Genomic DNA, 13,572 nt, shown 5'->3' with positions numbered 1-13,572 from the left:
TCTCCTCGTAATCATTCTTAGCTTTATTTTTTTCTGCTGAAAGAACAAACACAGACTTTTCATTTTAGAGCTCGTTAACAGGGCCCGCGGAAGGTTTTTGAAAGTGGGGGTGGAGGGCAAACATATTTATACTAAAATCTAATCAAATGGCCGCGGAGCGGGCATCCCGTCGCGCTTGCGCGACGCAGGGGGGTGTCTGAGGGGGGATGTGCCCCCCTGAGAAGTAAGAAAATAATTGTAGGCCTATAAATTGTGAAATTGGTAAATGTCGAAAGCAAAAGTGAAAATAGGGGATGTGCCCCCTCCGAAGTAAAAACTTTTGGAAAATGGAGACCTAATTGAAGAGATTTAGTGGACCATTTTGGCATTATAAGTGTGTAAAATTTTAGTCTGAAAAAGCCGACAATTTGTGAAATGAGCGGTCCATGCTGGGGGACCATGTAGCCTTTTGTGGAAAATATTTCCCTATTATCGTAGGCTTTATAAATTGTGTTAAACCTAATTGGCAAATGTTGAAAGCAGAAGCGAAAATGGGCACTTGTTTATCCACTACGCAGGGGGGTGTCTAAGGGGGAATGTCCCCCCCTTCCCGAGAAGATGGACAATTTGGCAAAATGAAGGTCCAATTGAAGCTATTTGGTGCATCATATTTACACTATTTAAATCAATTTGCTTTAAACAGAAAAAGGGCCCAAACTCTTTTTACAAAATTTTAAATGTTACACAAGTCCACTTTGCAAGACTAAAGCATGTAGACCTATGGAGCGATGTTGAAGTTGGCTTAATACTGACTTCGACGAGTCAACGACAGGCCCTGCATATCGGCGGGCCCGCATTTTCATAAGCTTTAGGAATGAAGGACCCGCCTTCAAGTATTGCCTATAATCGCAGGCCTATTATATTATAGGACCTACTTCCGATCGACCCGACTGTGCGGGTTATGATGGGCCTACTCACATGACTCATTTACGTGCAATTGAACTTTTTCTCTCCTCTTTTTCTCCCCTTTCTCTTCTCGTTTCTTTTTACCCTTTCTCTTCTCTTCTCTTCTCTTCTCTTCTCTTCTCTTCTCTTCTCTTCTCTTCTCTTCTCTTCTCTTCTCTTCTCTTCTCTTCTCTTCTCTTCTCTTCTCTTCTCTTCTCTTCTCTTCTCTTCTCTTCTCTTCTCTTCTCTTCTCTTCTCTTCTCTTCTCTCTCTCTCTTCTCTTCTCTTCTCTTCTCTTCTCTTCTCTTCTCTTCTCTTCTCTTCTCTTCTCTTCTCTTCTCTTCTCTTCTCTTCTCTTCTCTTCTCTTCTCTTCTCTTCTCTTCTCTTCTCTCCTTTCCTCTTCTTTCCCCCCTTTTCTTCTTCTCTTTGCTAAAAAGTGGGGGGGGGGCATTCGCCCGCTCTGCCCCCCGCCTCCGCTGGGGCCATGGTTAATAGCCTTAATGATCCTCTACGTACATGTATATGATCCTCTACTGAATAACACCCTCTGTGGTCGTGATTCGTCCGTGAGTAAAATTTGGTTTTGGTTAGAAAAAAATCTTCGTAATTATTTATCATCAAACCTGGTGAATCTATGTTATTTTTTTATTGTATTGATATTGGCCTCATTTTTGGAGATATTGACCATATATGGCAACAAAATGAACTTTGTAAAATTCACACATGCTAATCTAATCAAAATGACGCATAAAATCGGAAAAATAAGAAAACCGTTTCTTGCTTTTTACGATGATCATAATTGCTAACGACGTGTAAGTCGGACAGGTGTTTTATGCAACCATAGGTATTTGAGGACAATGATGCAACCGCAATACTAATGTGTGTTTACCCCTCTCAGGGTCAACATGGTTGAATGTATTATGCATATAACGTATTCTCACAATCTGTCCCCGGGAATCTGTCCCTCTCACCTCTCATTCCTCTCCCCCGACTCCCGGGGCCCGCCCATATCAAAAAATGAGACCTTTCCGGATAACTTCCCGATAGTCACCGGGTAGACACCGGCAAATTTCACATGCAAATTAGATAAGTAGCGGGTGACTACCCGATAAATTTTTGGGAAACCATAGTGGATACCTTTCAGGTAATAGGTACCGGATGACTACCCGATGACTTTTTGGGAAACTAGCGGTAACTACCCGGTGACTTTTTTGGGAACTAGCGGATAACTACCCGATAACTTTTCGGGGACCTAGCGGATAACTTTTGGTGACAATATACCTGGTAACCTCTTTGGAGACTTCCTATTGACCTTTTGGGGAATGCAGAAATACAAATTCATGAGTATGCACAATTTATTAGACAGTTATAGTATTAAGCTTATTATTTGAATTGTAGTTTTTGGAGAAATACAACTCTGTAGGCATGGCAGTTGAGCTTATAAAGTGCTATCTTGCAATAGGAAACTTGAAAGTGTACAATGTAATTGAATATATGAAAACAAAAGCCACCTAAGTCCATACTTTGGCCAAATTGAGTTAAGCATGGGAAATTGTTGCTAAACATAGGCCTGTCATATGCATGAAAGAACAACTCAAATTCATTCTCTGTGTCTATTGGGCATGTGAAAAATAGCATGTATGAAAGAATCACCCAATTCCATGATTTGAGTCTTGTAACACATTGATTGAAATCCAGTATGTATAAAAGTTCACTTGTAACACATTCATTGCTAGAGAATGACTTTTGAACAAAAAATGGGTTTAATAAAGGAAAGTGTGTGGTTTATATTACATGGCAGAATGCTTATCAACATTATACATACCTGTGTGCTTTATTTTGTATTATCTTACTAGTGGTAATCTCATTCTAACATTGTTGTCTTTGTATATGATTCAAAAAACCACCTAAGTCCAAAATTTAAAATGAACCCTACGAAGTCCCTGAAATGCTAATCGTCATACCTAATACAGGTTAATCCACTCATTTGCACGTAAAACTTACCATATTGACCAGGTAAATCTAACTGAAGGAATTAAAATGATACACGGGTTTTTCTCTCAAAATAACTTCGCATGGACTTAGGTGGCTTTTGTATTCATGTATTCAATTGCAGTTATTGTACAAAAATATTCTTCTGATGCAATTTGGTTCACACCTTTATAAGGTGCATACCTTAATTAAATGTACAACCAAATTGTTATAATATAGCATATGTATTACAGTACCTTAATGTGATGACACAACTATAATTTTTATATCAAATACTATAATTTATTTACAACAAATAGCTTAACATAAAGCTTATATCAGTTAATTGACACATTAGCTGATGGTATTAATTTAATTGACATTAATTTACTGTTAAAATCATGTATGATATACTAGAAAAGATATAACCTAAAACATTCAAATGTGTCATATATTTAGGTACATGTATAAAGACTGCATCAATATACAAATCATTTCATACATATTTTCCTACCTGCATTATCATATGAAATCAAGCATTCAATGCTTTATAATTCCTACAGCATGTTCCAGATTAATTAGTAAACATCTTGTAATATCCTACATGTAAATCCATACATTTGGACCACAAATAACTTGAATATTCTGCACAAATATATTCCAACTGCCAACAGCTAACTGCTCCATTTTGAATTCATTCAGTGACCTTTGACCATATACCCACCCACAATGCATTCTTAAGATGCCTTATGCTATTTTCAAGGTTTAATTAAAAGCGGATAACCACCGGGTAACTCCTGCAAAGAATCTATGTTTCTGGGAACCTTCTGGGTAACTCATTTGAAATATTTGAGTTTTTGGGAGACTTCCGGATGTCTACCCGAAAACTTTTGGATAACTTAATTAGGTATCCGCAAGATATCCGCTAGCGGGCACTTTCGGATAACTCTGGAAAAGGTACCCGAAAGGTTTCTGATGACCACCGAATGGTCATCGGGTGGTCACCGGGAAACTTTTCTTTTTGCTATGGGCGACTCTCCTCAATTTCATGACCCATGCACCCCTTTCGGACAGTGGCGTAGCGTTAGTCATCATATGGTGGGGAGGGGGGGGGCACCGACCATGACGGGGTGGCGGTGGAACTGGGCCTGATGTGACACAAGCCTGTTTTCGGCAATTTTCCTATTGGATTTTCTAAATTTTCAAATAGATATATTGGGGGCGCATGTCCTCGTGCCCCTATGACCAGGCTGCCTATGACGCTACGCCACTGCTCTCGCACATACCCACAGACAGATGACAGACACATCCCAGCAAACACAAAACGTTTTAGACATCATTCGCAAATGGTTATAAAAGGTTGTCAGAAAACGTTTAAATGTCGGGTTATATAAATGGTATATTAAGAGTATAAAACGTTTTCATAACCTTAAAAAACATTTTTTGATAATCTACTGCTCAGCAAACAAAAATGTTTTACAGAAAACGTTTAAATGTCTGGTTATTTAAAGGGTATAAAAACGTTTTAATAACATTCCAAAAACATTCTTGAAAACTTTATACAAAACATTCTAAACAGAATGTTATTTTGGGGTTGAAAAAATATTTTGCGAAAATGTTGCCCCAAATATTTTCAATAACGTTTTAAAAATGTTTTCATGACCTTAATATAACCCGACATTTAAATGTTATTAAAAGGTTTTGTAAAAAACATTTTAAGAACATTTCTGTGTATGCTCGGAGCAAATATTTTCACATAATGTTATTTAAGTGTTGACACAATATTTGGCAAAAAATGTTTGCAAAAATAGTTTACAATAACATTTTTTGAAAACATTTAAAAATATTGTTGTAGTGTGTTTTCATACAAACTGTTTTAAAACGTTATCATGACCTTTATATAACCCGACATTTTAATGTTATTAAAACGTTTTTACCTAAACCAAAAGCCAAAATATAACTTATTTAAAACGTTTTTAAAACGTTTTTGTGTTTGCTAGGATGTCACAGACGCACCCCACACACACACACCCCCCTGTTAATACTTTTATCTCATCACTTTTAAGTACACTCCTGCATTACTTGCTCAATTTTCAGGTTTGAGAACATCTTTCTTGTGATAAACCTATTTTATAAATTGAGAATGTTTCACTTCTCGATTTCTTAAAAATAAATTATTATTTTCTTAAACCTGTGTTTGAATAATTCAAGCTAAATTATATTCCTGTAGAGAGGTATTAAATTTGATAAGCTTTCAATAACCTTTCTGGTTTTGTTTCGATAGTTAGTAAGAGCTAGAGCCCATAATGCTTCAAAACCAACTTTCTCCTGCGGCTTACAAAAATTGATACAACTCGGTTTGTTTTTTGAAAGATCCATGCTGTACATTCCGGAAGACTTCACAATTTAGAATCGATCTTTTAAACTAGCTTTTTGAAACCAAAATTGCCAAAAGCGGCAGCCGACAGTCTTTAATGTTGAATCGATATCCAGTCTGAGTGCATAGCAACGGAGACTCTCCGAGATGCAATAAAGCGTGCGATCGGAATGTATAGAAATAGTGGCAGACCTCTTTAAGCAAGGCACTTCGACATTTTTAGATTTTTTAAGTAAATCAAAATATCTAACTTTTGTAACTATGTGAAATGAAACATCTACATGGAAATGAAAGATAAAAACGCTCGTATGCTTTAATTGGTTCAATCCGTGTTGGCGAAAGCCTAGATGATTTGGTATAAAATGATGGAATGTGTACAATATTCAGTCTCGACTCTTATAACCCACCCGAAAACTAGAAATATACGGGTATTGAAAAAACCTAAATGTAACTAGAAGTGGTATCAAAATGTTCCATGTTAATATCGACCACTAACTTTTTTTGACTGGAACAACTACATACGAATTTTTTTTCAAAATCATGTTTAAAATGAATGTTCACAAGCAGATACTAAATCTACCAAATAGTAGTTCAGACTTAAGTGTTAGTATGTCCCATACATGTTATATTTATGCAGTATTGATTGAAATTGACTTATTCTTCAAAGACATTTGCTACATTTATAGAATGTAGTTTATATAGCCGTAGTGCATCGACCATTAATTAAAGGCACCTGGCGTGATCTCGCTTTGCTTGTGGCATACACTGTAGCAATCAAAACAACTCGGAGGGAAATCAGAAAGTCACGTTTACAGTTCCATATATTTCGGTGAAGGAATCTTGTTATCATAAATCATCTTTTGAATATTATTGAATTATCTCACTGCACGTGGTTGTTAAGAGCGTTTTTGGTTTGAACTTAACCGAGTTCCAATTATATTTTTTGTACAAATTATCATGACGTGAAAACTCAAGGATAAATCATATTATTTGGGTTTCTTATACCTACTTCTACATACCTCTACAAGAACATGTGATATTTTCAAAAATGCAAAAATGGCTAATTTAGCGGCCATGTTAGTCTTATCTTTTGGCTTCGCTGTGATTGGACAAGGGATGCAGAGAGTCGATAAACATTATAAAGAATAACCTAGATAATTTGAAGGAATTAACCCGTGGGAGCAGCTTACTGCATCATCATAAATTCTCTGGACATTAAACCGCGAATTTTCAAAGCATTTTATGAATTGAATTGCATTTGAATTTTAATTGATCCAAAGTTTGAACGTTAAAAATAGTTTACCATAATTTACGAATCGCAATACCTACTATTTCAGTACTTGATACTATTTTTGAATTTAACAGAAAACACCTTAAAGATGTGCGCTTTGTTATACAAATTGAGTCACGAACAGACACAACTTACATGTAAGCTAAACAACCCTCGTTAGTGAAAGCAATGACATTATTCTCACACAAATTTGTGAGGCGATCCAGAGGCAGGATAGAAACCCAACTTTGCCTTGGTCTCTTACTTAATCCTTAAAGAGGAAGCCCCGCCAGAGCAGTTCTTCTGGCGTGAACCAAATCTGCCTGGTTATCAAATTAATCAGTGACAAGGTTATCTCTGAATTTGACAGGTCCTAATTGATGCAATAACATTAAAACATCAATTAGCACCTGTCAAATTCAGAGATAATCTTGTCACTGATTAATTTGATAATCAGGCAGGTTTGGTTCATCCCAGAAGAACTGCTTTGGTGGGACTCCCCCTTAAACAATACATAGCTGCAAGTGGTAGACCGCCTAGTCTGTGTATCTACGCCTTAGTAGTCTGGATTACAGTATAAAACAGACGGATTAGATCTATATTTATATTCTATATACTTTAAAGCATTGATTTATGATTAAAATTTGTATGGAAATTAAAGGTTTCATTCTGCCTCCGGAAAAAAACTAACCAAACAAACAAATCCAAAAGACCCGCCAAGTATGTATATCTGTGCTACAACCGCTGCATAGTCCATTGTTGTTTACTGTGTGCAAGAACTACACGGAAGGTACAAAGGTCCGGGGGGGGGACACTCCAACTTTGGAGGTGACGCGTATGTAGGCCTGTTAAGACCCCCTTTTTCAGCATCGCTGTCACCCAAAGACCCCATATTTTTTCACGAACACATGCTCTGTCACCCGAAGACCCCCTATTTTTCCATTTGATCTGTCACCCAAAGACCCTTACCAGTTCAATTTGAACAGCAACTTTCATTTATCACTGATTTTGTTACTTATTTTGAAAAAACAAAGAAATTTGAAGCCATTTAGAACTAGAAATTCGATTTTCGAGGTTTCTGTGGCGCTGTTTTGGTTCTCACCCAAAGATTCCATTTAAAAAAAGGTCATGTTCTCACCCAATGACTCCATATTTTTTACATTTTGCTCTCACCGAATGCCAAAAATCATGCTCTCACCAAATTAATGACCCCATATTTTTTTTTACATTTTGCTCTCACCGAATGCCCCTTAGTGCGAAAGTGTCAGCCCTACACCTATATCCATTTCAAATTGAAGTGCCCCCCCCCCCTCGGGACAAAGGTACTCCAGACATAGTTACTGTGAGGGTAAATATATAAAAAAAAGTTTCCCCAGACAAGTAAGTGGGCTAGTCAAATACCTACAGTATACCCACAGAAATTTACATGAAACCAGAAATTGCTATCACTTAAAAGACACTCAAATGAGTGATCTGGATTACAGTATAAAAAAGCTCGAATCGATCTAGATTAAAACATATTTAATAGCATTAATTTATGATTAAAATTTGAATGGCAAGAATTAAGGTCAAAGCAAATGTGAATTTGTCTCATCCGGCCTCCCGAAGATACAAAAACCGCCATAATTCCACGTAAAAGGAACGAAGGAAAACACAAACAAGGAAAAAACAAGAAGCCGACAAGCAAGCTTCATTCTATATCATTCTTCATCACAACAATAATGCTGGTTTCATACTACCCTGCCGCTTGCCGCTGAGCGACGTGGCGCACGCGTATTGCAGACAAACGGACACAATCAAGGCTTGTCATTGGTTGAAACGCCCTGCCGCTTGCCGCAGCGGCAAGCGGCAGGAAAGTATGCTGGAGGCTTAACCTTTTCGGCCAATCGGAAGAATAGACTTTCAAAAGCAAGCAATTACACTTGTGTTCACATCTGTATCAGACAATGTTTTACGCTATCATGACGTCAGTTGTAAAGAGACTCTTTCAATTTTCTCACAAAACAAGAATGCCCATTTTACTGTAATAGAGATCAAGTAACCATGGTAACGGGGTAATTTTGAAATAGAAAGCAGATATTGGTGTTAAATACACACATTCTGTGATTAGAAAGGTTTCCATTTATGGCCCTACAACTATATAACAAAAAACGTGGTATGTACGGAGCAGAACTACTAAATATGTGTACTTTTGCTACCCTGGCGTCACAAACTCAATGAGCGATGTTTACTCTCAAATAAAGAATTCGAAACGTTCCAATAAAATTATAACCACTTCCTGCTGCCTTGTTATTTGATTAGAGGAATGCAATTATACATATATGGCTATTAGGATTAAGGGAAATGAATAGAATGGTAAAAATCTAAAGAATTGTGTCCAGAAAACAGGATACGGCAAAAAAAACTAGCAGCGAAGTGATTATCATTCACACAGGTGTAATTATGTGTAATGGGTTTTTTCAAATCCTGCAAATGGGATGCATAGTTTGCTTCTATTTTCATCCCTACTCTCTAAATTCTAAAGAGTGAAAAAGTCAATCCTCCTCGTAGTGACTCTTCGGGTCAATCGAAAAGATTGACATTTTAATCTACCCAGAGTGAAAATCACATATTTTCCTCCATACGAGTAAAATTTTCACTCTGCAAAGAGTGAAATTTCAATCTTTTTAGAGCGAAATTTCAATCTTTTCACAGAGTGTTTCCTCAGCACAATCGCTCTCGATTGAAGTGTGTTTAAATTTAATAAACATAAATAAACTTCAATCGAGAGAGATTGTGCTGAGGGAACACTCTGTGGAAAGATTGAAATTTCGCTCTAAAAAGATTGAAATTTCACTCTTTGCAGAGTGAAAATTTTACTCGTATGGAGGAAAATATGTGATTTTCACTCTTGGTAGATTGAAATGTCAATATTTTCGATTGACCCGAAGAGTCACTCCGAGGAGGATTGACCTTTTCACTCTTTAGAATTTAGAGAGTACGTTCGTCATGCTGTTGATGAATTTAGGTATCATTATTTTGCGGTGTGGTCCTATATAAAACAAGACTCAGTCCTGGGTTGCGGTCCTAAAAACAATTGCTCATGTAACGCCATACTTAACAAGCTCTCAGTCATGAACATTCATAATGACACTGGCTTTACATTTTTCTGCTGGAAGAACAAACACAGACTTTTCATTTTAGAGCTCGTTAATACTATAGCCTTAATGATCCTCTACGTATATGATCCTCTACTGAGTAACAATTCTACATTTCTAAATTTGGTTTTGTTCAGAAAAACCTTCGTAATTATTTATCTTCAAACCTGATGAAACTGACAAATATTTTTATTGTTTTGATATTGGCCTCATTTTTTGAGATATTGAACATATATGGCAACAAAATGAACTTTGTAAAAATTCACACGTGCTAATCTAAACAAAATGACGCCTAAAATCGGAAATAGACCAAAATTATTAAAAATTACGATGAGCATTGCTTACATAATTATACTAATCATAATAGTTGGAGACCGAAAAGGGTAGGATGGACTATTCTGGGGCCATTCTAAACGTGTAAACTCCCCTCATATACAGACATAAATACACCCAACCAACACATCATGCACCCCGGCATGCACCCCTTTCGTACAATGGCGTAGCGTGAGTCATCCGGGACGAGCGTACCGACCATGACGGAGGGGGGGGGCTGATGGGGAGGGGGGCACAAGCCGGTTTTCCGCAATTTTCCTATGGGATTTCCTAATTTTTTAATCGATTGGGGGCACATGCCCCCGTGCCCCTATGACGCTACGCCACTGCTCTCGCAGATACCAACAGGCAGATGACAGACATATGTCACGCACCAACATACGCATACCCGTTACTTTTATCTCATGACTTTTGATGACGAATTGGCGCGTGGTTTTAAGATAAACGTCTCTCTAGGAAACGGCTTGTGACAAACCTATTGGTATGTTATCCGTAAACAGATGCATCGGTAGGATTGTAGATCAAATTGTTTAGATTTTTGTGTGACAAATCCAATAAATGATCCACTGCTAAAACAAACTTTGATCCCGATGAGTGAGAGTGCATCCAAACACCGCGGGAAATGCAGTGGACCAGATCACTTGTGATCAAGCCATCAGCCTGGATGGCGAAAGCTCAAGTCAGTGAGTATATTTTTTTGGATTTGTCACACAAAAATCTAAACAACTATTGGTCTGTTATGTTTCACTTCTTGATTTCTTAGAAATAAATTGGCTTATTTTCTTAAACCTCTCATTTAAGAATGGAAGCAAATTCAAAATTATACGTAAAACAATACAAGATGATTTTTGAGTTTTTTGAGTATATACGATTGATAAATAAAGCAAAATCATATTTCCTGCGGTGTTGTAATTTGATAGACTTTCAATAACCTTTCAATTCAATTTAATTTTTTTCGACAGTAAGAGCTAAAGCCTATAATGCTCCAGAACTAACTTTCTCCCGCGGCTTACAAAAATTGATACAACTTGGCATGTTTTCTTGAAAGATCCATGCTGTACATTCCGCAAGACTTCACAATTTAGAATCGATCTTTTAAACTAGCTTTTTGAAACCAAAATTGCCAACAGCGGCAGCCAACAGTCTTTATTGTTTAATCGATATATCTAGTCTGCGTGCATTACGACGCAGACTATCCAAAATGCAATATAGCGTACATTCAAAATGTATAGAAATTGTGGCAAACCTCTTTATGCAGGGCAAATCGACATTTTTAGATTTTTTAAGTAATCAAAATATCTAACTTTTGTAACTATGTGAAATGCGAAAGCTACATGGAAATGAAAGTTAAACACTCGTATGCTTTAATTGGTTCAATCCGTGTTAGCGAAGGCCTAGATGCTTTGGAAAAAATGATGGAATTTGTACAGTGTACAGTGTCGACTATTATAACCCACGCGAAAACCAGAAATATACGAGTATTGAAAAAACCTCCAGTCTAAATGTAACTAGAAGCAGTATCAAAATGCTCCATGTTAATATCGACCACTAACCTTTTTTGACTGGAACGACTACATTGCGAAAAAATTTCAAAATAATGTTTAAAATGAATGTTCACAAGCAAATATTAAATCTGCCAAATATTCATTCAGACAAGTTCATATATGCAGGGCCCCATGTTAGACAAGCTTCGGCTGAATCGGGCTACCCTGGGTAAACATGTTGTAAATAAAAAATAATAATAAAAAAATGTTACATTTCTGCACTATTTATTGAAATTGACTTATATTTATATCAAAGACATTTGTTACGTTTATATAGAGCGTGGTTTATACAGCCGCAGTACATCGACCATTAATTAAAGGCACCTGGCGTGATCTCGCTTTGCTTGTGGCATACACTGTAGCAATCAAAACAACTCGGAAGGAAATCAGAAAGTCGCGTGATACAGTTCCACATATTTCTGAGAAGGAATCTTGTTCTTATAAATCATCTTTTGAATATTATTGAATTATCTCACTGCATGTGGTTGTTAAGAGCGTTTTTGGTTTGAACTTAACCGAGTTCCAATTATATTTTGTACAATTAAATCTATCATCATGACGTGAAAACTCAAGGATAAATCATATTATCTGGTTTTCTAATACCTACTTCTACATACTTCTACAAAAACAGGTGATATTTAAAAAAATGCAAAAATGGTTAATTTAGCGGCCATGTTACTCTTCTTATCTTTTGGCTTCGCTGTGATTGGACAAGGGATGCAGAGAGTCGATAAACATTATAAAGAATAACCTAGATAATTTGAAGGAATTAACCCATGGAGCAGCTTGCCGCATCATGGTATTTTCTCTGGACATAAAGCGCGAATTTTCAGAGCATTTGTGACCCGGCAGCACAAATGAGCCGTAAATTCCCTAAATTGTATTCTGAGTTACGGTGTAAAATGTGTACGAATGTCATATTCATCGGTAACTTAAGCTGGCCCGACATCCGTCTCATTTTGATAGTCAAAAACTAATCAATAATCCTATTGTTGAAGTGGACAATAAGCTTCTACCTTAGATGGCTATAGAACTTTTAATGGCTCTGGTCTTTGTTTGCTTTTTGCTAAATCCTGTTCAAGTGGTGGGTTACCAGGCATTGTATTTTGTACAGGTATGCATAACCAACAATTAACCATGAGAGAACTTTCTTAAACCTCGTTGACTTGGGGATGATTTGAAATGACCGCCAATTATGACTGTTTGATATTTATTGCCAGCAATGTGGAAAAAGAGACACATGTAAAAACGTAAAAGCTATAATTTTGTTGAAGGAGCAAAGTTTATCAAACCATAACCCCGCTTCTGGGTATCGTTTGAAGTCAAATGATATACCATTTTAAAGTTTATGATGTTTATTTTTTAAACACGAAATAAAACAAAATTGACCGGGGGAGGAATTTACGGCTCATTCGCCGTGGACGGTCACATTTTATAAATTGCATTTGAATTTTAATTGATCAACATTTTGAACGTTAAAATAGTTTACCATAATTTATGAATCGCAATACCTACTATTTCAGTAATTATTTAAATACTTGATACAATGTTTGAATTTCACAGAAAAATCCCGACAGATCTGCACTTTGTTAAATATAAATTGAATCACGGACAGACACAACTAAAGCTAAACAGCCCTCTTTAGTGAAAACAGGGACATTTTGTGAGGAGATCCAGAGACAGGAAAGCCCACTTTGCTTTGATCTCTTGCTTAACCCTTAACAATACATAGCTGTGCACTTGTTAAGTGGTAGCCCGCCAAGTTTGTGTATCTATGCTACAGTTGCTGCGTAGTCCATTGTCGTCTGTGTGTGAGAACTACACGGAAGGTATAAAGGTACTCCAGACATCGGTTACTGTGAGGATAAATATGTAAAGCATGGCCCAGACAAGTAAGTGGGCTAGTCAAATACCTACAGAGTACCCACATAAATTTACATGAAATCAGAAATCGGAATCACTTAAGGGATCTGGAATGAGCGTTTTGAGCGTTTCGACCGTATTTTTGTGGGACA

The 13,572-nt window shown here is 36.8% G+C and overlaps 1 protein-coding gene across 1 annotated transcript in view; it reads right to left on the bottom strand.

Moving 5' to 3' along the window:
- Positions 1-13,572, bottom strand: part of LOC140156492 (uncharacterized) — a 130,933-nt gene that overhangs the window by 59,709 nt on the left and 57,652 nt on the right. The window lies entirely within an intron of this gene.

This window comes from Amphiura filiformis, chromosome 7 (genome assembly GCF_039555335.1).
Source record: "Amphiura filiformis chromosome 7, Afil_fr2py, whole genome shotgun sequence".
NCBI lineage: Eukaryota > Metazoa > Echinodermata > Ophiuroidea > Amphilepidida > Amphiuridae > Amphiura > Amphiura filiformis.
The sequence above is the reverse complement of the archived record's forward strand: the minus strand, read 5'-3'. Positions and strand labels throughout refer to the sequence as shown.